The sequence below is a fragment of the Pygoscelis adeliae genome, unplaced genomic scaffold (assembly GCF_000699105.1).
Source record: "Pygoscelis adeliae isolate BGI_AS28 unplaced genomic scaffold, ASM69910v1 Scaffold77, whole genome shotgun sequence".
In the NCBI taxonomy this organism is placed as follows: Eukaryota; Metazoa; Chordata; class Aves; order Sphenisciformes; family Spheniscidae; genus Pygoscelis; species Pygoscelis adeliae.
The window spans coordinates 8,539,100-8,562,738 of record NW_008825216.1 but is presented as its reverse complement, the minus strand read 5'-3'; positions in this window follow the sequence as shown (position 1 = coordinate 8,562,738).

Sequence of the window (23,639 nt, the reverse complement as noted above, 5' to 3'; positions counted from 1 at the left end):
CATCGCTGTCGCCTGGCATGCTGGAGGACAGGAGCGCTACATAACTGAGGTTCCTCGGCAATACAGAAGAACACTACAGATGGGGAAACCTAGGTACAGCCAGCTTGCCCGTTGCCACAGGTCTAGACCTCTCACAGCACTGAATCGAGCTGGGCGCAGCTCCATGAATGCACGCGAGCTCAGACATCCTCCTTCGTAGCCAAAAGGATACAGCTAGGGTGGACACTTACTGAATCTTCATAATGAGGATTATTTATTCCATTTGAGATTAGCATAGATTGGCCTTTCCCATGTACCAAACTGGCAGGAGTTTCACCCATTGCAGTGAGAGCTGCCCTGTTCCTCTGCAGGAAGGACACTGCTCTGTCTGCATCACTGTATCTGCATACACACATTTCAGTTTTGTCTTACTACTTCTCAAAAAGAAATTTGGGACACAAAATTATACACTTAAGTACTGATCACTTAAGTGTACACAAATCCATACGCAAAGCACCAACTAATAAGAAAGGCGGTATTATTTGTATGACTATGTGCATATATATATATAAAAGCAACCCTTTCAGCACTAAGAAAACATCTTTGAAAACCACAGCTTATACACTGAGATCAAAAGAGGTAGTCTCCCCTGTCTATAGCCACCTACAAACCAGGTGGCTCGTCGAAGCCAGTCATCTAGGCTCCTTCTGTAGTCAAGCCAGAGAGAGATAAGTGCCTCCAGATTGCCATTTATCCCATTCTAGGATAGGTGAGTAAAACAGGTGAGATGAATCACCCTGGCATTGCTATCAGCCACATGGGGGAGGGGGTGTCTTAGACGACTAGCTTATGAGAGATACTTAACTTTTAGCAGCTAATATTAAGAGGAATCCCATGCTACAAGATTAGCAAGAATTATATAGACTCACACACTTGTGAAAAATTCACATTATATTTGGGCTCATGAAGAAAGTCAAACTTTAAATTCCCCATGAAAAAAAACCATCATACAGTCTCCATCATTCAAGCTGTAGGTCACTGAATGTATTCTAGTCAGAGGGTCTGGGGATTTTTGCATGTTTTCCTAAAGAAATAAGTTTCACGCTGTTCTGTTTTCCCAAGCAAATGAGGTTCACATTCTGGGTGTTAAGAAATTATTTCTTGCAAACCTGTTTCATTTAAATATGACAGAGGTACGTAAAAAAAAAATCCTACGTATTTTGTGGGAGCACGTTACCAAGTAAAGGACAGATCTGTCAGTGCTGGCCAAAGGGGAAAGGTGGGAACATGGCATCACCCCAGAGACCAGAGATGAAGCCGTAAGAGCCATCTTGAGGCACAAACCCAGAGGAGGAACTTGTTTAGCTCACTGCCCCCATCCATCTGACACCACGGTGTCAATTAGAGACAACAGTTTTTCACATCGGTTGTTCTTCAGCAGTGCAAGGTTTCTGTTTAGATTTAGCATAATATTCATGCAAACAGTAAGAACAGCTTTTGTTAGTAGTAACTCTCAACAGTACCTCTTGCACTACTAAAACAGATAGCATTGTTTCTTTTTCTCCATGCTGGCTAAGTATATGTTAGCATTTACTCCTTATAAATGTAGGTAAGTCCACACAAACAAAAACCTTAGAACAAAAAACTACTCAGATCAACTGGACACTGATTTTCTTCTACTTCTTTTAGTTTGCAAGTTGCTTTAAACCACTCATATTTACTTTAAATGGGGAACGATATTTAATACTTTGATGAGATTCACACCTGGCATTCTTGCAAGGCTAGCTGTCGAAGGAATTGAGAAATTCAGGTAACATACATAATCCTCAGTCACCAGGTGCCCAGTTTCTCCCTGTGTGGGAAAGACAATGTGCTACTTCACAAGCCCCGAATAAAATAAACTCAAAAATAGGTTGAGAAAGGGGCAGACAGCGCATTTACTTTTTTTCTCTGTTCATTTCCTACCAACTTCCCCTTTAGGATTTTCCCTTCTCACTGCCAATTATTTGCAAAATGGGGAGAGAGCATAAAAATGTGATTAAGTGAGCACCTGATTGAAAGTGGCTATAAATTCTAGAAGTCAGAGCCTGGTCTCACAAAGCAAGTAAAATGTAGGCATGAGATTTGCCTTTCACTGCATTGCTGTGGCCAGTTGAAAAGATTCACAGATACCATATTGATATTCAGATGTTAATAAGTAACTGTCATGGTCACAACTGAAACATCAGCCTACACGTGGTATTTCGCATTTCATGTTCCTTCAAATACAGCTATAACCCTGTCATGCTAATAATCCTACTGAAATCCAAAATGGTTGAGGAGAGGAGCAAAAAGCTTTAATTTCCTTGTTGGTTTACAACCATTTCACCTGCCTTATCCCGGAGTTCGGTGCTGCATTCCAGTAATTCAAGCACCGAGAAGGCTAGAGAGATGTAAAAGGACCGTAAAACAGAAACACCGGGAGACACCACGGAGATCAACAGGTCACACGCACTACGTTTTTACAGCCCCAGTTTCCAATGATGCCAGCTCACAGACAGTCAAGGCCTGGGCATCTGCAGGCAACAAGCAGAGCAAAGCAGCATCTACGCTGTATACGCCCACTTGCTTTCACTCTCCATAATCTATTGGATATATACATTCCTGCACAGAGAAACTGCAAGACTGGGGTTCAGAAAAGCAGTGAACTTGAAGCATTAAAGCACATGTTTAAATGCCTTGCTTCACAGCAAACATATTTTGTGGGGTTTTTCTCGTAATACCCATGACATCCAGCAGAGAAACAGATATTAGCGGGTCCTCTGCTAGAGCAGAACCCTGCTCTCAGTTCCCCCGCAGTCAGTTTTTCCCCCTTCCTCCTCAATATTCTCCAAAATTTATTCTTCTGAAGAAAGCACCTGAGGAAAAATTCCAAAGTTGCCATCCTTTGCTCCTATAGACTTTTAATTTTTTACAGAGACTGGCACAACCAGGCCTGCAGTCTGTAGGTTATTTTACTTGCTAAAAATAAATAGCTGTCAAGATTAAAAATGAGTTATTTGCTCACATATCAATGCATTACATACCCAAGCCAAAGATTTTAAGTCCTAATACAGTTTTACAGACTCCATCAGTACAAATGACTCAACAGCATCAAGAATTTCACACCTCCTAAGATACACTGCAGACACTTTAAAAGCAATGAAACGAGCAGATTCTGGGCGCACATTTCTGGCCACGTCTACACTAGCAACCAGCACAGCGCAAGCACAGCGGAAGCTGAACCTGCAGAATGAAAGTCTGGACTGACGACCCAACATCCAGTTTGGGATTTTTACTTTGGGCTACCTCTAATCTGGATCTATGGACCGAAACACCCGCTAGCAGCGGGCACGCGCGAGGCGAAGCACATCCTCCATCCGTCTGTCCTCAACCCTGCTCCATGGTGTGAGCCACCAAGTGCCAAGGGGGGACAGCTGGAGGCTCACTTCAAAGTACGTTGCAGGTCTGAACTAATGAGCTCTAAAGACTTTCGCTACATAAATATTTAAGTGTTTTAATGTATCTCAAGTATTTCCAGTTAAAATTGGTAGGGATAAAGATGATTTAAGTTTGTCAGCAACCATGGTCACTTATTTGAATATGCTTATTTTCATCACCACTGCTGTTTTCCTGCTCTATATCCAAAACACTCCGGGTCCCCCATGTCCCTGCAGACATGCCTGCCAAGGAACATGAGTGCAATTAGATACGTACAGGCCTTTATAACAAAAGAGCTGAGCTGACCTATTCATTTCAACAAATGTGGTCTGCTCCAATATGCTTATTTTCATCACCATTGCTGTTTTCCTGCTCTATATCCAAAACACTCCGGGGCCCCCCATGTCCCTGCAGACATGCCTGCCAAGGAACATGAGTGCAATTAGACACGTACAGGCCTTTATAACAAAAGAGCTGAGCTGACCTATTCATTTCAACAAATGTGGTCTGCTCCATAGAGAGATCTTGGGCAGAAAAAAAAAAATTGCGTTTTTTTAAAATTTCATTTCCATATTAATCTGGTTGGCTTTATATCCATGTATACAACTCCCTGGGGAAATTATTCCCTTTAAACCAGCTTAAAATACTGGAAGAGGAGAAAACTTGAGCTGGTGTTTCTTTGCCACAGGCCCCTGTGACACAGTTGACAAGGCTGCAAAAGTTCAACCATTTTGTGTGTGCAGGCCCAGGCAGAGGAAGCCTATATTTTCCGGTCATCCATGTATTTATTTGACATTAACATACAGTGGGAAACAGCGATGTGGAAGCCCTGAGCAATAATGTGCCAGGAACTCCTGTAAAAAGAAGCGTTAGCATACTTTTACAAATCTGAATGACAACTTAGTAATTGGATACAGTGACTTTTCCACACAGGCTTCCAGACCCATTGGCACACGAGTGTGGGAAGAGTTTGCCTGGAGGCTGCTCATGCTGGATCTGCCCCGGAGCAGTTACCAGCAGGCACCAGGCTGCAGGCAATTCAGGGGAGACTTTCACTGGTGGCTACAAGTCCGGAAAATAAAGGGGAAAAACGTTTCTTAAAATAAAAAATACTGAACATACATACAAAAGTAGATTCTTGGAGGTTTAAACAACATAAAGCTATTGGAAACTATTTTTGAAATGTTAAATGAGATTTATTTAAAGGACATAAATAGCTGTTCTGATTTTAAAAGCACACACTTCAGCTTCCATTGCCAAATGAAGTTTTTCTCAACCCTCAAGCTTTAATAGAATTCCCTAATTTTTTTTAAACAGTTTCTAACAGTGCATGAAGAAGACTTGAGATTTTGCTAGGCATCAGACAGAACAGCATATGCAAGGATCTATCCTATCCCCTCCCCACCTGCAACTCTCAGTTTGCGTTACACAAATGCCACCCTGAATACGATTCCCATTCTGGCAACCGTTACACCTCGTGCTCTTCATCCTTCCCCTGTGCACAGAGTGCCACAATTCCTGACAACTCATTTAAATGATTCTGGAGCCCAGGCCAGGCTCTCAGGCATAACTTTTCAAACCAGCTTGGACCACCAACAGTTAGGAAGTGCGCTTTTCTTCAGTCAGTTGCCGCTGGACTCCCATAGCACCATGGGTTAAAAAATAGTAATAATCAAGTGGTAATCTGACTACTAGTGCAGGGAAAAATATTATGAGATGTGTATAAGCTGACAAAACCCTACTTATCACAATGCAAAATACAGTGTGAATACAAAAGAATAAGTACTGTACTTGGGAAGCTTTTTTTCTTTTCTGCCTGACAAAATTAACAGGGTGTTTGTCTACCTTGGAAAAAGATGGTGCTTAACTAGCATCGGACTTCAGTCTACATGACTTTACAACTAGAACAGTCTCTGTCTGAGCACCAAGTTCTGCTAGAAAATACTTCAACACTGAGTTTTAAACTTGTACAAACCTCTTATTTCAGTTTAATAGTGACATATTAATTCAGCCTAAGTCGACTGCTTACTAACATGAGCTAAACAGAAGTAATTTTAAATTGCAATGAGTGTTAAATACAAGGTTTTTCCACTGCATTATCTAAGTCAGTATTAAACCAACCCACGTTTTAGAGGTAATTTTGCAGTATATATAAAGCATTAAAGTACTCAGAAACAAGCATGCTACTATTGTTCATATAAATAAAACAAAACTTGTAACACAGTACAGCCTTTGCAGTCCCTTCTTTCTAAACATTTGGTAAAATACAAGTGAACATACTCTCTACTCAACATTTCCCCAACCTTTACCTATAAAGAAAAAAACCCCCAGATGGTTCAATCTTCTAAAAATTATTAATATTTTACACAAGTCAAAATTAAGATTCATATGTCATGATTAAAGCTATTCTTTCTCAATGGTGACTGTGTCGCTCCAAAAATAATTCAATGCAGTATTCCCCTGTTAAATATGGAGAAAAGCATTTCCTTTAGAAGAGGAAATTCTCTTAAGGAAGTTGTTTTAAGATAAATAAAAGTTCAGGATGAAGCCAGCAAAAGGTGTGAAGGATTTCTCTTTGATTTCCCAGCTTGTGTATTTGGGCTTAGACACAGACTACATTTTATGCACATATTAATAGGATGCTAATAAGCCTACAACTCTACTTTAACAGGGACCTGTAGAGACAACCCGATATGTGGCACCAGATATACTAGCCATCTTAAGCAGAAGATTCATTTCCCTCTCGCGCAGGGGGAGAATCAGACTATGTATTTTTAATTACAAGTTCCGACGAAAATGTCTTGCAAAGCTAGACTGTTATTTTTGTTGGAGTGTTTCTCAGTTAAAGTAACCTTCAAAAGACCAAGATAGAAGCCAAGCCTTTTAGAGTAACTAGGAGCAGCTTTTGCTCTTCACTGGTAATCTTATATGCAAAATAAGGCCACTCAGTTGCAAACCTGCTTAAATTACTAGGTCATGAAAACAACCCTGGTATCAAAATCACAGAGGACTGAAATTGGCAGCATGTATTTAGATAACTTGCTGCATCTCATGGAAAACTTTGAGAGAGATCCTATCTAGTTATAAACTTCAGAGATATTTCAGAGTTAAAACTTCTCGTGTTTTTTTGAACGACACCTGCAAAATTTATAAAAGCGATACAAAGAGAAATAAAAAGTAGTAGGTAAGACTAATCTCAACCATGTATATAGCATAGTTCATAGTTACTCTTAAAAAAATAATCCAGAAATTACGTCTAGTAGCATCTTAAGAATTAATTTAACCACACATTCAAACAAGTCTTCCATACATCTCCCCCAAAACAACTTTTTCACCATTTCAACTTTCTTTTTCATATTTCTTGAACAACAAAAATAGGTTAGAACAACTTTGCTTTCATCATCAGCCACTAAAAAAGGTCTTTTGCTTAAAAATCACACACAAAATGGAATTAAAAAAAAACCAAACAACAAACCACAAGTGATTTCCATTTGAATTTGAAATAAAAAATCCTGGAAAATACTCATTTTTCTTAGCCTGTTGACACAGAAACTTCTCCTTTTATTAACTGTTGTTTTAATGCAACTTAAAAAAAATCATAACAAGGATTTTTGTTGTTGTTTAAAAAAATTCTATATGACTTAAGCATTTTACAACTTTTTTTTTTTCCCAATATATATTCATATTCCCAGCCTGGTCAATTGGCCAGCATGTATGTGCCCAGCCACTAGTAAAACTGTGTCAAATACCTTCTACTATCCTGGGAAGGTTCTCAGCTTTAAAGTTATTTCTGTCAGCTCAAGGCTGTGCTGACAATATTTGGTCCATTTGATTTCAGCAGCCAACAAAAAAATGGAGAATTGTCAATCATCAGTTACTCTTATTTGTCAGCTTGAAGAAAGTCTGGCAGCCTTTCTATTTCTAATGCGAAAGCCAATAAATGAGTATAGTTCTGAAATTACAAAGCAGTTTATTAATTTGAATGTTGGCTAATATGGGATTCCCCTCCCCTTCCCCGCCATTTCTACACAGCAAGTTTCATCTGTTCACTCGACCTTCTCCTCAAGAGAATGAAAAAGGCAGAAGCAAAGTGCCACCCAAAGATGTCTCATGACTGCATTGCAAATAATTCAAAATGCCGTTGTGTCCATGCAATTGACTTCAAATGACTCTCATAAAAGTAATCGAGCATATTCTGAAATGAGGCACCCTGCACTACTCCAAAAGTGCTGTTCCTCAGGTACATGACCGCAGCCATCACGGCACAACGGTTTGCACAGAGTTGTTCTTTTGTAAATCTCACCTGCTCACATGACCACTGTGCTGGAGAGAAGTCTCTCACCCTCCTCTCGCTGGAAGTCTGGCTTTGAGGTGACGTGTATGAAGGTCCAGAGCTTCAGGCATCGGATGCTGTTGCAGAGGGAGGAGGACAACTCTAGGGGACAGTCACAGTATCTTGAGGGCTGTGCTGTGATGCTGCGATGCTTGTGTGACTGGTTACAGTTGCATTCAAAGAATAGCAACAAGTCAAGTAACCGCTGGCACCTCCTGCAAATCTACTTTCATTTCCTAGTTGTATGACCTAAAAAGCCAGGGTGCAGGCTCAAGGGAGGAACATTTAAATCTTCAGAAAATGGGCAAGCCATAAACCAGAGCTCAATCAAAAATACAGGTTGCATGTAGATATATATACATGCTGGTGTAACATATGAAATACATACGAACGCGCTACTGGTTGGATTCTGTACTGCAGGCAGTGGGATGTGAAGAGCACGTGTGCCTGCAGCACTTGGGCAGATGTCCTCCATCACTTCGGGTGTCATTCAGACAATGTTCCAAAACCATCTTGCCTTCCTGGATCAAGCACTATCTTTTGAAACCAGTACAGTCTTTATTACCCTCTGCCTGACAGAGGCATGAAGCCTAACCTCATGAAGTCAGCCTACATGTGCCAAGTCGAGCCAGGTTTCTCCCAATGGCTTGCCAACCATTCTTCTCAACCTCGATGGGCTCAGTTCAAATTCCGACATGTAGCAGCTGTTAAAGAGCACATGGGAGGAACCGAATCCACTTAAGCAATGGCTGAATGCTTTGTGGGGAAGGGCCCTAGATATTTGAACCATTAGGAAATGCACATTATCTGTAGGTGATGCCAACCCTGCAATCAAAGCTGAAATTATAGCATTTCTGGGTAAACACAAGCTAATTTTGATCTCTGCTGTTGGGGACCCCAATATCAGAGCGGCTGCAGCATTTCCACCATTAGGAAAATTTATGAAAGCTCCTCTGGGCCACAGTGTGTATATTACCATCACTAGCCCCAACCTGGGTCCTGCCTGCTGCCTCTGACCAGGCCTGACACCCGAACCAGCAGACGATCACCTTCCTCCATCAGCCCGCTCAGGGCTTGTTTGCGGCGCAGGCGATCTGTCTCAGCATAAACAACATACAGAGCCCGCCCCAAGGTAATAACAAAGCCTTATCTTTGGGAAGATGAGACGCTGATTTACCCTGAGGTGAACCTGCTGAAGTCAGCAAGGAAACTAACCTTGGCAAATTCACTTCACAGCACCTCGGGACAACTCAAGTTTGCCAACCGCCCTGACACAAACCCACACCTTTTTCACCAGTGAAGGGAAACCTTAGCATCCCACAAGAAGAACCTTGAAGGGTCTGGGAGCAGTACCGGCAACTGTATTGTTCTTCAAACCAAGAAACAAGACAGACAGAAAGACTGAAAGACCGAAAAAAAGGAAACCCAAGTTACAACAGCTTAGCTTAAGTGATCTGGGGCTGTTTAGGTTCACAATAATAAGCTTCCTTTCACTTGCATCGTGAAAGTGCATTTTTCTCTCATCAGACTACTGGATAAACGAAAACAACAAATGTCATTTTTTTCTGTGAAAACAGTCCGTATTATAGAAGATAGATATCATCAGGGTATAAAAAGATACTTTATGCAATGTCTAGATTTTAAAACCTGGAGAATAGAAGAGGAAGTGCTTTTCATTATTTACGAATTAAAGCACCTTCTGTTTGGAGACCACCTTCTTTCTCCGATTTTTCTTCAATTTTATTTTCCAAAGAAGCTTCAATCTAACATTCAAACAGAAGACCAAATCCCAACTTTTCAATCTATTCATTTGTCTTACACTGTCCCATAGTGTTAACCATGTTTTATTGGCCACTCTAAGGTTTGCCTGTGAGAGCTGGTGCGCTTCATCTATCTTGCCCTACATTGACTGTCATTCCCTTTATTTTTCAATTCCCTCTGTCAGGACTAGGCTTGTCTGAAGACACGAACGGCAACAGATGTCTTGTGAACTGGGAAGGGAAGGCCAAAGCATAAGAAAGGTGAGAGAAGCTGCTGGTCTTCATAGTCTTGAAATGAATGACATGAAATTATTAGAACAGGAAACTGAAAATGGACGTCCACAGCTTCAATACAAATAACCTCAGTTTCTAGGTTTATATTTCTGATATTATATATTTTATATATATAAAATATATCGCATCATTAAGAATGTGGCAAGACCAAAAACAACAGGAAAAGTAATTAGCAGAGACTGAATTAGGAACGTGCCACATAAAAAGAGCTCTATTTTATGCAGCATTGGAAATGCGTGCTTAACTTGAGGTCTGTAGGTACCAAAGACCTGGTATACTCTCCCTCCCTGAGCTGAGGCCGGAATGATTGCTCAGTTCTAGAACAGATGCACAGACAAGTACTTCCACTTCTGGCAGCAAACGCTCTGTTGACCTCTCCGTTATTTTAAAGATTAAGCATCACGTACCTGTTTTCGTTTACTCAATCTTTTTTTCTTCAGAGTCCTCAGGTTGATTGATTATATTTGATGTACAACAATTCACCTAAAATTTCAAAACAAAAGAAATGCTTATTTTTGAAAAAGGTATGTATGACACATGTAGGCTTAAAAATAAAGTTCAGTTGATGCCTATGAGAAGATTATAAATGTTTGGAAGAACCTATACTTCAGATTAATGTAACTTACTGAGTTAATTGTTTTCCTTTTCTATTTGCCATAATAATCCAGGTAGATATTTTGAACTTAAGTTTTATTTTCCTAAGAAACTAATGTAAGGATATTATGGAATTAGGAATTTATATCTAAACATTTTGGAATTTAAAATGTTTGCATTTAGTTCCTTCCAGAAGGCATCTTAAACCATGTTCTACCATTTGTAATTACACTCAAAGAAACAAAGGACAGAGGGAAAAGAAAAAAAAAAAAAAAAAGAATATTACTCCTGATCATTTGGGAACCATGTAATCACATGTTTAAAACACTCCTAATCAATGAAACATAGCATGAAAGGAACACTCAGGTTCACACATTTTCCACCATGCTATGTGTTGTATACAACGCTGCAAAGAACTGTAAGAATATCACAGAAAAAAACTGAAAAAAATCTAAAAATCATCCTGAAGCTCACAGGCTACATGCAAACTGCCTTCAGAATAAGCATGAGATGTTCTCAAGCAGCCTGTAACACTGAGGGAAATACCCACTTACACTCTGCTTTAGTTTTTGGAAGCAAGCCTCCAAATTCTTTAATGCGGGGTTTGACTAGACTGGTAGTGCCAGAGAAAGACTTCAGGCACCACGGGTGGTGTGGTTTGCTAAACACTTGCTAAAGTGTTAATCAAAGAAGAGCCCATGGAAGCTGTGAGCAAAAGATGAGCCACCTGCACAAAACCATGTTAACAAAGGTAGAAGGACAGTAAATGACAATGTCCTGCAAAGTAAGTGGCAGGTAAAAAAGGAACAAGGAAGATATTTGTTGCAGGCCGGTGATCCAGCGTCTACGGTAGGAGTGGAATATGGAAATGGAGTTCAGGACATACATGCCATCTTATACACCACTGTTTTGACTAAGGCATAAAAGCAGATTCAGGAACCATGTTGGCTTTGTGTCAGTGAAATGGCGCCTCTGAGATGTGCCAATACCCTTTCGCAGGTACACCTGCTTTGTCTGCCAGGTCACACGTGCACGAAGACTGTGCTTCACTGAAGCTCAAGTTAACAGAGCCTTTGTCAGTGAAGCCAGCCCAGGCTCATTTTCTAGGATACAAGTATCATCACCCTGGGGCCTCTGGACAGGAGAGCAGCCACCCTGAGGGACCCACCGCCACAAAAGGCAAAAACCTAGTGAAGGTCCAGATCGTGTGGTTACAAGGGGGGAACTCAGACTGCTGATCTTTATGTTGCAACCTGCCAAGGACCCAACACGCAAATAATGCTGCAGACTTGCAAGCAATAGCGAAGCACCATACTTCCCAGCACAGGGAATGCCCCTTGCCTCCTCTACTAGGGTAGTTTAGCTCTTACCTACTTCTTTGCAGTGCTCAGGTGCCTGCGAAGCCCCCAAAGGTTCAGTGCAAGATTATTACACTTCAACAAGCCAGGCTGCTGAAGGCTGCCTGCAGGATGAGTCAGCCCTCAAGAACCACCCAACAAAGGCTGAAAAGTTTACCCTGAGGTAAAACGTAAACACTTGTGCCATGATATTATCCATTAATAGATGATAAGCCATGGAACAACCTTCATGATTCTTCCCCTTCCTCCCTAAGTGACTTGCAAGGATTTTCCAGGAATCAGTCTATTTCTCATCTATGTTTCAACATATTGCTTAGGTAGTTTATGTCCTGGGAAAACTGTACTTGTCCTCCAGAGCAAAGTCTCCACTTCAAGTAACAGCACACAGCATGATTAAATCAACTATTCACCTATGGAGACATAAGGAGATGAACTGAATTTTCAGTTTAAGACAAAAATGAGATAGCAAGAATAAGAACATAATAATATACTGCATACTTTTAGCTATGCTATACTCTGTAAAGAAATGTGTTTTAGCAGTCGTTTATAGCAATTGCTTAGGATATCACATCCCATACCCAAGTAAGAGTAAGTTTTGAAAGGGGAAGATGTAAGGTAGAGAATGAAAAGTCCTGATGGAAGAAGCTTAAAAAATAAACATGATATTTGGGTTAGGTTTTCGTGTTGGGATTTTTTTTTTTCCATAATAAAGTTTAAAACAAACAAAACCCCAACATCCCTCCCACCAAACCACATCTGACAACAATAATAAATACAATAAACCTCAAACCCAAATGCTTGGCTTGGCACAGGAGTGCTGAGTTTGGATGCTACAGTATCCATAGGCTTTGTCTGAGGCTGTTCAGCAAAGCCGCTGCTCACACTGGTCAAAATTTTTGTTGCAGGTTTCCTTAAACACTGTGACTAAAGTTTAAAAAAAAAAAAAAAAGTGTAATGGCTTCGGACACCTAGTTAAGCAGCCTGTTTCCCAAAAGTGCTGATGACCCAGGAGCTCCTATTCACTTCAAAGCATAGGATTTGGGGATGTTTGTTGCATTAAGATTTATGGTCTCCCTACATCCTAACTGAGAGATTCGAGAAATTACAACTAGTAGCTCATCTCCATTAAAATTAGAAAGAAGTGCTAGACTGATTTGTGGCATCTATTCCAAAGGCCAACATGTTCACGGCTTCACAGTCCCTGCCAGAGGAATAACTAGTGTGAAGAAATGAGGATACCCCAGAGAAAGCTTTGCTAAGGGGCAACAGGGCACCTCACCGCAAAATCCACGAGCTGGCAGAAGCAGCAGCAGCACATGAGAGAGAGGAGAGGGCGAGAGCTGTTTCTGCCTGCAGGTTAGTATAAAACAAACAGAATATTATCCAGCTCACTGCTCTGACTATATTCCTGTCAGCGAGCCAGCTTAATAAGATTTTGTAAAAACAGAATCACAAGCTGGGCAATAGCAGTCCAAGGCAGCATGTGGAAATTCATAGCTAAACAAAATAATACCACCAGGAGCAAAAACCTTGATGCGTTGGGGCAGGGGGGAGGGGGAAGAATTCTTACCACGTAACAAAGCTGTCACACAGCCAAACTGACAGACCAAACCTACAAAACCTATATAAAACCCCCTAACATTTAGATATTGATGTCCACTGGGATTCTGGGGACTGGCGACCCCCCAAAATAAATGTGTTATTTCACTCAAGGCAGGATTGTTCCCCAGTGCTTCCTGAAAATATGATGCTTCACCGTGAAAATTTTGGAGGGCTTTCTCCTCTTCTGAGGAAAAAAGTAGCAACTGCAAAGGAGTAAGAGTCCTTAAAAGGATGCCAGCATTAGCAACCTGAGTGACAGACAGGAAGGAGATTTCCACAATTGGCATTTGGTGAATTGCAAGCTATAAAAACTGTTTGGAGATTGCTGGGTTGTCTGTGGTTTCTAGGCACAGCAGTTTAATTCTGTCTGTTACTAGAAGATCTTAGTTTATTTAAAAGATTTATTTCAGAATTTCTTCGTATACCACGTTAAAGCAAGAAAAGGGAACAAATCACACTTCTTACTCTTAGTAGGTTACATTTTCAGTGACTGCATAACTAGGAAACTGGTTTTAATAGCTCACATATCTTTGCATCTATCATTGGAAAAAATAGTTACTTACAATTGTAGTCACTGTTACAAACTGCCTTCCTTCTATTTTGCCTGATTTATTTTGCTTTTATTGTGCTTATTGTACAGTCATTTTTTCTGCTTTTAAATCTGCTTAGTCTTTATTATTATGCATAAATTGCTGAAGTATGTATGCATCTATGCTGAAGTCACACCTTAATAATCCAGGCCCTCAGTGCCGATTTGTCCATTTTTGCTGAACTGGACATAGAAGGTCCCTTCCTGCACCAAAAAACCTTTCAGAGGAAAACATAAGTAAAGTCTTTCTGAGAACAAATTTCTTCTCCTAATTCAAAGAATTCCATACATCTGTTGCAGCGGAGGTAGGGAAGAGGTTTGCCCTTTCTCTGCTTTCAGCACAAAGTCATATTGTAACATGATGGAAACATATTGAACAGATGGAAATCTTGAGAGGTCCAAATGAATTTTTAAGGCTTAACATTTAGGTATTAGAAGACAGGGTGAAAAAAAAAAAAAAAATCTCTTTTCTTTGTTGTTCTTCTGGAGCTGTTAAGCGACACAGCTCCACCTCCACCCTGCTAGGCAATCCTTCCGCAAGGCAATGCCCAGCCGTCCGAGTCGGATGAAGACTGTCATAAGTACAAGCATCACTGCTCCCTTCTGTTGAAGGAAGAACCCTGTTTGACCACACCAGCTCTGCTTAACTACTAACCACTCTACAAAGGCAGGTTTTTGACATCTGCTTTCAAACTGTCTCTCTTAATGGGATTTCTCAGTCTTCTTGGCTATTTTGTTTCTTGTAACAAACTGGCTTCCCAACAGAGTTCCCTAACTGGAAAAAAAAAAACAACATTAAATTCCAGTAATAGGAAACATGTGGATCTTCCCAATGAACACACCAGTCTTATTAAAAGTAATAAATATTGGCTTCCTGCTATATTACCCCCTCCACCCAACATCCTCATGCCTCTCAACTTCACGCCTTTTTCCTTTTTTTGCTGTTCAAGATTTTGCTTGACCCTAAAATCAGACATTGGGATCTGAATTCTCTGCTTTTGAACTTCCCTATTCAGCAAGTCTCGGTAGCATGCATACATAGCATTTCTCCGCCTGTAGAGATCCTTATACATTTTAAGGTGGCACTGAGGGGAAAAAAAGTCTCATTAACTGATGCATGCTTGGCAGACTTTTTGTTAAATACATGTATTTTTCATCTTTTATCAACATATATATATCCTGGATAGATGTAAAATAAAAGGAAGAGCTGAAGGAGCTTGAGTTGTTCAGCAAGTTGAAACTGTTTAAATTATAAAAACCATTGAAAAGTCATTTCACATACTTGTTTTATAGTGTCTTTAAAAGGGAAGAGGCAGGCTGATCTTTGACATATAGCTAAGAAATTTACCTGCATTATATTGTTAAAAGAAACTAGTTGATGCAGCAAAGAAGATGAGGCATAACTTTCCTTTTCTCATAGTATTACGGGGCTCTTAGGAGCAGATACATACTAACACTTCCATTTGATGTAACTACTGGTTGGCTAAATTGGAAATTGAGATGTTCTGGGCACAGAGCAAGTGAATACGAGCAAAAACGCATCATACAGAATACTTTACAAAGAAACATAGAAAAGTTGTAGACCGGTAGTAACTGCTTGAAGGTATTGTCCATAGTGGTGGGTTTTTTTTTTCCTGGGGAAAGGGAAAGGCGCCAGCAGGTTTAGTCCATGAACTCTTCCCCATCTCTAATGTCTAGAAACCTCTTTTCTCTAAAGTCAACTAGAAAGAACTTGGGCAGGAGGCTTTTCTTTTTTAGATGGTGATATACTGCTAGCTTGTACACGCTATTATCTGCACACTTTCAAACTCCAGACTATAAATATCAGAAAGTCGTATTTTCCAGCTACGCACAACTGGCAACTCCTACAATTCCCCAGTAGATGGCAACGTTCACCTGACTTTCATTTAGTAACACCTGGTGCCCACCCACCCACGAAGACTTTACCCACAACAGAACTTCCCTCCTTTGAGCTTCAGATACCTGCATGCCTTGAAGCCCACTTTCACTCCATACGTGTGTCTTTTGAGTAACGTTTACAGCTTGTTTCTATATGCTGCCCGAGCCTCTGCGCGGTTGGATTGTTAACTGCCTTAATATATGTGTTCCTGTATGTCACATATCCTCAAAGAAGGTGTACAGAGGAGTGATTTCAGCTACCTAATGTGCTAAATAGCAATGTATACTCAGAGATAGGGTAAAAGAAGGAAAAGAAAAGCCACAGGCCTCAGCCTTCTGAAAGAAAAGTACATTCAAACTTTCAACAGAACAAAAGGTGTCTTTTTAACTGTGTACAATTACAGTCTCTGGCACCACAAAATTATAGCTGTCATACTACTGCATGCCACTGTAGTGCAAATGACGTGATGGTACTGGCAATAAAGGCAAATCTCTTTTAGTTACCAGCAATGCTTGAGTTGAGACACAGGGAAGTCAGCTCCTGACTTCCCCCTGCGCTCTGTTGGAGGAAATGCTAGAGGTGAGCATTAACCATAAGAAGATTTGAGAGTATCCCACAGCACCAACTACAAAAGGGTTTAAAAAAAAAAGTCTTCTGATATACCACATATTTGCATATGCCATTATGCAAATAAATACCGATGAATACCATCCCTCTAATGTCTAGGTTAATAAAGGTCAGCTATCGTTTGAGGCATAGGTGAATACTCTGTACTGAAAATGGCCAGATAACTCCCTACCAGCCTTCCTTGACAGACTCTCATCTGCTAGCTGTTGAAAACAATGAGTGCTACAGTAACAGCCATACCCAAAAATCTCATCTTATTTCCCTTAGTCTTACTACGTAGGTACAACAGGAGTTTTTTTGAAGACTGTCTTCAGCATTAGGCTATATAGTCCAGTTTTTCTCTTGCCCACACAGAGATAAATGAAGAATAAAAATAAACAAATTAAAGATACAGGTAGAATAACCACAACTGATATCAGAATCTGTTCTCTTACCAGCTAAACGAAGGAACTACCTTGGTGCTCCACCAATACAGAAACTCTCTTGGCACCTGGGTACTAAACAGGGAGTTCCAGCCCCTTGGCAACTGAACCATTTCACTGCTTCTTGACCAGAAATCCTCAAACCCAGTAGTGTCAGTTATCAGACAACCTGCTATAATGGCATTACCTGGTCCATCAGGGCTTGTTTCATCATACATTCCTCATCTTCCTCACTAAATGCTGATTTGCTGTTCCTCCTCTCCTCTTTGCTGTCTTTGATAGTCCCCTTCTGCTTGTGGTTATTCCGTACAAAGATAAATCAGTGTCAAAAAAAGAGGGGCTGAGCAATTGTGGCAGTGAATACCTGCGGGGATGCTTGTCTTTGCCAATATATAACTCAGACCCTGATAAAACACATGTAATTAATGCATCTATTTGAGCATGTAAGTTCTAATTCATAAATACTTTTAATTTTGCTACTATCAAGCAATAACACAGGCTAACAAACTATTGCAAAGCGTAAAGAACTAGTGTGAGCATTGTGTTTCTAAGGCTTTTAGTAACTGATTCAACATGCGTGCCTGGGTTGCTGCCCCTAGGTATGAAGCTCAGGGCTAACTTCAGTAGGTAACCAGAATGAAGCTGGAATATAGCTGGCCTTAACACACTTTTCCATGTTACACATAGTTCAAAAACCAAGAGCCCGCTTCTGGTTCTCAGACGTCTCCAGTAAACTGGAGTTGAAGTTGTGCATACTTATTAAGAAGTTAACATACTCAGCAGACACACTCTTCTGCTGTCCAGAACAGAACTGGACAGCCAAAATCCTGCAGGCTTCAGCAGCAAACCACGAAGGTGTCCTCCTACGCAACCTATAAAGCCTGCTGAAATGCAAGGCTTCTTGTGCCATGTGTGATGCAACTGGTGTATCAGGGACATCCATACCAGGTAGGCAGGTACGACTCAGGACCTGCAGGACACAGGCAACAGCCAGAGGTCCGGAGGGATAGCCTGTGGCAGTACAACAGCTCTGGTGGCTCACAGGTAGGCAAGGCTTGCCCAAAGTTTTGACACAAACAAGAAGTAAACTATGTTAGGTGGTTGCGCACATTTTGAAAAACGGAACTTTATTGGGATATCAAGGAATCAAAGTGTTTCTTAGAGTACAGACAAAAAAAAAAAACAACCACAAGCTTTTTTTAATGTTTCATTAATGTCTCACTAAAACTAGACTACTCTGGAAGAGCTGCACTACCTGACTGAACAAGGTATCTGTCAGACCTTCTCTAAGCTTTAGAAAATGGCAAGCATTCCAGGCAAGCACAACGTGCAGGTTCAGGATAAGCCCCTGATGGGCTCTGATTTTTGAGGTCTGGGTTAGAATGGGTTGTTTAATGGCAGGAACGCAAAACAGGTCAGCTCTTTGTCCTGCACTGACTTGTGATCTCAACTCTGGCTTGAGGAACTAAAGTACTCACGTGCCAGATACAGGAAAATCTGATGTTATTTAGTGAATTCTATCTGCGACATGTTGTTTTTTCTTGGTTTATTCTAAACCATCAAGTTCAGCATCCAGCTCTGGCTAAGCCTGATACTTTCCAAGGTTCACCAAATTTCTAAGTGTCATTTCAAGAAACAGACCCTTCAGAAAGCATCCTCTCATCCCAAATCATACAAGCCGTAGCTTTTGTAGCAACGCTTCTGAGGTGGTACAAACTCCCACACCCGTGGCCAAGAGGCAACACAAACCAGTTAAGAACACGTACATTCACTTGCCCCTAGCAAGTGCTATTTGAAAGGAAGTCTGAACACATCTTTCTTGTCTGCAGGAGACTGACATCTGCAAAGAAAATAGTTACCATCTCACAGAAATACCTGGCATTACTGAAAATATTCCTGCGCAACTTTGCTTCTCTCTCACTGGTACAATTTGTTGCTATGAAATCTCAAGAATGCCAGTGATTGATTTTGAAAGTCGGTGAATATCTAATGTGTATCTAATAAGCAGCAAAATGAGGCAGGTGTGACAACAAGCAAAAAGACAAAAAAACAACAATGACTGACATATAAAAAGAAACTGTTTTGCCAAAAAAAAAAACCAACACCAAAACAAAACACCACAAGCAAAAAGCACCACTACTTCCTCCTCCCGCTTATTTGCAAAATCCGTCTCACTGGCTGAACACCAAAGCACTTCAATAGGCACACTGCTCGCAGTGGGAAGAATCCCGCTTGCATTGTAAGTAATCCTTTGCTACCAAGGACACGAGCAAACACGCATAATCCTGGCGGTTCCCACCCTGCAGAAAGGCCTGCAGGCACCCACTGTGTTGAGAAGAGTGGAAGGCAGCCTTGGCACCCACCTCGCAGCCCTCACTCTCCAAGTATGAGGCAGCAACAGTGCCTGGAGGGAAGAAACACACCTATGATACCTTATGGCACTGACAGCATTTTGTAAGTGAGAGGGCTAAAGAGAGAAACTTAAAATCAGTAGCAATAATTCCGCCCATGCCTGTTCTCATCTCATTTTTAAATCCAACATTTGAAGGGTCCTGAGCAGTGAAGCGAAGCAAACCTTTACAGTCCTGTTAAAAGCAGCGAGGGGAATAAGCACCAATTACACTATGGATTCAGATGAATGTACTCCCACACTGAGTTAACGCTGAACAACACAGGGATCTCCTGCCTCAGAGAGGATGAGGCTGACAGATGGTGCAGGTGCTCGTGTTCTCCAGAGGCAAGATGATGCTACGGAGAACTGTGTGGCCAGTACAAGATTTAAGAGAGAAAAATGGAACTGTGCCACGGACTGAGGTACTTTGTTGTTGTGCCATGTCCCTAAGCTCCTGCCTGTTCTTCTTCATGTCAACCCTATTTTTCTATTTTCCCCACCTCCATCTTGCAGCAGCTCCCTGGTGACATCCCATTTGCCTCTTCCCACACAGGGGTTCCCAGCAGCACCATTCTGAGACAATTCATAAGTTTCCTGCAGCTGAGCTCACATCTTTAGACTACAGTGGACATGGACATACAGAACAGACATATAGATTAGCTTAGATGAAGAGGGACTGTTGTGAGTCTGGCTATTCACCTATTCCCTACCAACACAGTTCTGAAGTTTATTTCTGATCCAGCATCAAAGCCGCTTGAAGGTGATAGTGCAGCAAACATGCAGAAAGCTAAACAAAGAAGCAATTAAACCACCATGAGAAAACTTTCTGGAAGAAGACAGTCTAAGACTCCTTTTAAGCTCATGCAACTCTCCACCTGCAATGCTTAAGATTTTGTACGCAGTATTTCTTTTACCGGAAGCTTCCATGCCTCCTGCAGCACCAGCCGAGGGTAATTCAGCCTCAAGACAGGTGAGGAACGAATCAACGGGTGGTTGTTGGAAGAAGAGGAAGTAACATAAGCAATGCAAGGCTGGCATCACACAAAGGTGAGTTACACTGTGCAGCATCCTGGCACCTACACCAGGAAAAACAGAAAAAGTATTCAGCAGATGAATAATCAAATATATATGTTAGCGTACCTGTCCTTCCTTTACGTGGTCCAAATTTGGCCCCAAGTGAACACAACTGCTGAGAAGTCACTGTAAATGTACTGTTAAGTCCAAGTACGAATCTGCCCATGTGCGTGCTAACGTTCTTAACTGGTTAGTCACGTGTCGGATTATTTGCCAACTGTATATAAGATACTGTGTTGAACCCACACAATACAACACTGCCTTGTGTCAACATTGCTTCATTCTTCTCTGTTAGGTGATGCATTGTCTACCTTTTCTAAAGAATTTAAACAAAGCTCCATAGAAAGTACACATTATAGTCCTAACCTCAGTACTTTATCATTTTCCAACACAAAAAAAGATTGTTGTTGTGCAAAACCACCCGAATCACAACACATATAAATGAAGACAAGGGCCCAAATCCACAGCAGTCAGAAGAGGCATACACTCACAGTGAGGCAACACTTGGCATTGCCCCATCTAGTTTTTAGGCATTCAGTTCACTCACAGGCTGGTATGCAAGTCGAAGTCAGACACCAAAACCCACATCAATAGTGCTTGACAGAGCCTGGCGCGTAAGTGCTGAAGATTTGCCCGCTCACACGTGCATTGACATTTTTCATACCCTGACTGCAGGGGGGGGTGGAATAAAAAAATTCCAAAAGTAACAAAGAAGTACCCAGGAAGAATGTTCCTCAAATCTACACTCAGATGTTTCATGGAAAGTTGTTGTAGTGAATTAACTGTTGATTTAGCCGTCTGTAGGAACCTGGGTTCCCTCATAAGCAGAAGCACTTCACTCTCCGCTCTCCGATGGTGAAAACCGTCCTACGAAATGGCAGACTTTGAGTAACAGGCTAGTAGTAGTCACTGCAGTCACTTCCTCTGCACGAAGGAGTTCAAACCCACATCCCCCCCACCTTCCAGGTGACCAATGTAACAACCAGGCTTTTGACTACACTGAGGATGTTTTACTTCTCTTCTGAGCCTACTAGATGAGGAAAAGAGGATGCACGTGAGGCTATACCTCTCCCCAAAGGACACGAACCAGGTAGAGAGAAATCCTGCTCTTCATTTGCTTCTAAAATGATGTGCTTTCTGTTTTAATTACAGGAATCTGACAAGAAACAGTAATCCACAAATTTTCCCTCTTCCAAAGCCCAGTCTCCTACCTCCACACGAACATGCAGTTCCCCACACACGAGACTGCCCCTGAAAACCTAAGAGCTGTTTTTGAAACTGGAGCTCCACAAGTCAGATCGGCCAGAGTTTCACAGGAAAAAAAAAAGTATTTACTACTCACAGACAAGCAATAAAAATACCCTTCAGGCAACTGTTCAAACTGTGAAAAGAGACTGAGTCACACAATCTTTATTTGTTCCTTTCCCACACACAGACTCCCGGGCAGAAGAAACATAAGAAAGTCCCCATTAGTATGCTCAGGAGGCGAAAGCTTGGGTTTGCCAGCCTTTTACTGGGCAACATGGTCAACATCAACCAGAACATGTCAACGTGCAGGCCAACATGCTGCATAATTAGGCAGGTTCTGGCATTTTCCAGTCGCTGGTGCAGGGAGCTGTTGTAAAAACCATCATGGCAAGGCATAATGAACTCCTAGAAACACAACTGGGCTGCATGAGGAAGAGCGAATCCTAAGCAGTAAGTGATGCTGAGATCACTTAGAAAAAGCCTAAATGAGTACGTAAATAAGGGAGGATGTATGAATTACTTCATACATAACTTTTTTGTGCTTGACCCCACAACTGGGTGTGTGTGTGTGGGGTGTGTGTGTGTGACTTCCAAGGGCACTCTTTTCAAAGAGAAAAAGTGAGTGCTAACCTTCCTCCTACCTTCTCAAAGGAATGGCACCGTGTGCATCGCCTTGCCTGCCCCACCAGCTGCCAGCACGGGTGGGACTGTCTGGATGCCAGCGCAGAGCTGAGCAAAGGAAGCGGCTCCATCTGTAGAGCCAGTTTGTCACCTGGTACCTGAGTCAACCAGGGGAGGAGCTGGGACAGGCCACTGCCTTTGGTGTTCCACAGGGGTTTGCCAGCACTCTCAGCTCAGTCCCTGCTTCTGCCAGCGCAGTGTCTGGCTATCGCTCCTCCTGGCTGAGTCTTTCCATCCCTTCAGCCTGGCTCTGACCTGAATCTGTACCATTTTCCCAGGCATCTGAGGACAGATCACTTTCCCCAGATTTGTTGCCTCCAGCTCTTGTCCTTCTTGTGTTTTTACCCCAACCAGAGGCATGAGAGACTGGCAGAGAGCACTGGTGGTCTAGGAAAAGCTGTTCCTGCGGCCACTTCCTACCTCCTTGTCCGAGGAGGCAGCCGCGGCTGCTAGGAATGTTCTGCTCCACGCTTCAAGCTTTCATTGTAAACACACTTCAGGCAGGAAAAAGCCTTCACAAAAAAATAACTTTCAAATTAATAAAGCCTTTGAGAGTGTGTGCAAAGTAACAGATTTTCTCTTTAATCCATCATTTGATCAAATACAGAAAACTTTAAAAAAAAAAAAAGCTGTTATTGGACACAGAAAGGCAACAAATTAAATGTCAAATTCTTGCTGCAAAGCACAGAGAAATTACAGTAGTAATAGCAAGTTACACTACTAATAGTGTACTGAAATGGGTGCACTTTTTTATCCTTCTCAAATTTTACTCTTTAGAGTAATTGAAATATTCCTTTTTTCACTGCAATTTCAAAGATACATATTTTTACCTGATACACACACCTGGAATACAATTTCATCCCCTCTAGAGGTGGTTTAGTGGTTAAAAAACAGTACCTGGACCTAGGAGACATCATGCAGTCCTAAATACACAAAACACCCTACCCACTTGTACTTTAATCTGGATTAGAGCATAACCAGGCAATGCTGCAGTACAAATATTTGCCAATAGCCACAGCCAACTGCCATGCCAGAAATATATTAGGCAGAAAAAAAGAGCGAGCTGTTCGTCTCATGTAAATTTAATGTCAGAATATATTATCTGTGACTGCACTTCACAACTCAGCATGGCTTTGTGTGGAAGATAAAACGCTCTGATTTACAGCATTATAAATGTTTGGTAAACGTCTTAATTGCCCTCTCTTCTTTCAAAGCGGCACTTTATTATTAGCTTACAGAGTGGGCTATGTAAGGAAGATCATTTTTTCCTAATTCCTTATTGACACCTTAAAAATCTGTATTTTACTAATATTTCATTGAATAAGAA